This window comes from Cyphomyrmex costatus, unplaced genomic scaffold (genome assembly GCF_001594065.2).
Source record: "Cyphomyrmex costatus isolate MS0001 unplaced genomic scaffold, Ccosl1.0 scaffold123, whole genome shotgun sequence".
Lineage (NCBI taxonomy): Eukaryota > Metazoa > Arthropoda > Insecta > Hymenoptera > Formicidae > Cyphomyrmex > Cyphomyrmex costatus.
In genome coordinates this window covers 5,782,177-5,785,180 of record NW_017275207.1, presented here as the reverse complement: position 1 = coordinate 5,785,180, position 3,004 = coordinate 5,782,177, and positions in this window count along the sequence as shown.

Sequence of the window (3,004 nt, the reverse complement as noted above, 5' to 3'; positions counted from 1 at the left end):
TTGAGGGACCGATTGGTCAAGAGACTTCCGTTAGTATCGTAAAGTAGGCCTGGCGTGACAATAGTCTCCTTCTAAGTCGCGACTGCTAGTCGACCTGCCATACAAACCAAGATATCGAGCTAAATGTATGACTGTCACAGCATTACATCTGGCGAATTTGCAAAATAATCACGCGTATCCTGTGTCCCGTACTGGCCACTGACTCTCCACGAGTTTAAGATGGAACAGGATAATTCGCTCTTTGCATGCTGCACGATGAGCCGAGGAATACCGAAACGTTGCGCCAATATGGGCTTGTTTCAATTCAATCATTCATCTTAAAGACATTTTTACGTTTTCAGAAACCGTAACTTTTTCTTTTAAAGTAGAGATTGATTTAAATATTTAATATTGCGAAAATTAATCACTTATAGAAATGTTTAAAAACAGGAACGTTAGACAAATTTATGCAATTTTATCCAGTATTCGAAAAATCAGAATTTTGGAGTCGTGAGTAATTTTTATCTTGTCTCGTTTACTTTTCTATTTCTCAATTATAGATAGATAATTGTGAGATGTAAATTTTGTCATAAAATAATTTAAAAAAAAAAGATCGATCATGATAAAATAACGTTCGTGACAACAGAAGAAGAATCGGCTTTTAAATCCCGTTAGATTTAATTTTGGACATGTTTCGTTTGCCAGCATGGAGGCTCCCGAACGCGTGCGACGACCGTTCCATGCGGGTGTCGACGTTTACTGTCACATTATGCACCTTGGAGCCCGGTGTTAACAAATACAAATGCTGTTCCATTACGTTTCAGTATCCTTTGCCTGCGTGATAATGCAAAAAGATAAAATAAGGTGTTTTACGTGAAAGATTAGAATTTTTCTTGGAAAGAATTAACTCGCGTGACAAAAATAATAATTATAACATATAGGAATGGCAGATTCCTTATTCAAATAAATTTTTTTTAATAATAGTAAATTCTTTTTAATGTAAAATAAATATAGAACTTACGTGGCTCACTGACATAAACAAAAATATATAAAGGAGCATACAGCCACTAATGCTAGATGTCTTTTGCGTGAGTCACGTATATTTAAAATTCAGATAACAATAAGTAAACGTTTCGGTCATTATCTGACCATCTTCAGTATAATTATACTATCTAAGAGATATATTACAAACAACTATAAATATCGTTTTTAAATACTAATGATCTTTTTTATGTCTCTCTTTCTCTCTCTCTCTCTCTTATTTAATTTGAAATAATCTATTACCATTGAGGAAAGTTTATTTCAATAAAAAATCTATAATTTTAGTATTATTCTTATATTCGAAAGAAATAATAATAAATTAATAAAAATTAAGTAATAATATAATGAATTAATAAGATTAATTGATATCACTAACTTTTATATATATTCAAACAAATTATATATATATAATATATATATATATGTATACATATATTCAAAACAAATTGCCATGCGTCGTCAAAACAAAGCCTGTGCCGCTTGGTTGTGCCGTTAACCCCAGGATCAACCGTCTGCGCGAAGAGCCCGATCATTAATGTGAGTCCTCAACCTCCCATCTCCGCGCGCGGTCCTTACTGCGGATTTAAGAAGCCGAAGGACTCGCGTGCGCGCGTAGACGTTGGCACGAGTCGCGTGGGCACACATAGGTGGAGATAGAGGTGGGTAGGTGGGTTAGCGGGCAGCCGAGCAAGCAGGCGAGCGAGCAAGGCGAGAGCTGGCAGGCAGGCAGGCAAGCAGGCAGGTGCAACGCTGATGTTGCCTGAGGACTGAAACAGCTGTCGTCTTGCCGTGCCCTACTGCAGGCGCACGCGCCGACCGCATCCGCATTTACATTACGTTGCGTTACCATTCTCTCCCCGTTCTCTCTTTCTCACTCCCTCCGTGTCCCCTCCCCCCCCCTACCCCTCTCCTTTCCTCTCGGTTTTAATCGGCATCTTCGCGTAACGGTCGTCGATCCCGCGGCGGATGAACGTTTCCTAGAAAAACCGACCCGATCCCGCCCGATGCGTCTCGATGCGACGTGCAGAACTCCCGCCTGGTCACGGAATATATCGATCGACTGTCCGTATTTTCTCTTCTCTTTCTCTCTCTCTCTCTCTCTCTCTCTCTACCTTTGGCTGGCTGCTGTCCGCTCACGCGAGATACCTACCCATGATGTATGCGGATGTTTTTAATTATGCACTGCATCGTGTGGCTTTCAAACGAGATACTGCAAAGATATTGCACGCACGATTTTAGATAGACTGTCGTCCTCAACGGAAATGAGGAAGGATGTATGTACACCTTGTGCTGCCTGCACTTAAAATATTATATGTATATATAGTGTTATCTTATGCATTTGTTTTTGTTTATTTATACATTTTTTTTTGTAATGCTTTGTTTTAATTATTGTTAGAGACTGCGGTATTCAATAATTTTATCTTTGAGAATATTTTCGTGAATCACAGTCCTAAATTAAAAAACTTTCAAAATAAGGGAGCTTCTACAGCTGTCACCACTGCACCTGTAGTTCTCGTTAGGAAATCAGTTGAAATAGTTCATTGGCCGGGTAGCATTCCATTCCTCCAATGAGCGCCACGAGGGATGAGGGTGAATGAGAAAAGGCAGTCCTTGCCAAGGGATCTCGAAAGCACTCCTTCTGCGAAAAGGGATGAAAAAGGGGCGTAGGTGAAAAGCACGGACATACAATGGCTACAAAATATGTCACGTTAGGTAAACCTCTCTACGACAACTGCATTTCTTAATTTATTTTTTTTTTTAAATAAAATTCTGTTTTTCTGAAGTATACATAATAGTCATTCGTTTTTTTTTTTGGTAAAAGTATTAATGAATGCGCATTATATTAAAAAGAAGAAGGTATTAAAACAACAACAAAAAAAAATGCTTTAATTAAGTAAGAAAAATCCTATTATCGATCAAAGTTTAATGCTTAAATATTTCGGTGTGAATTTATATATTTAATCAGTTTCGGTCTTGAAACGCA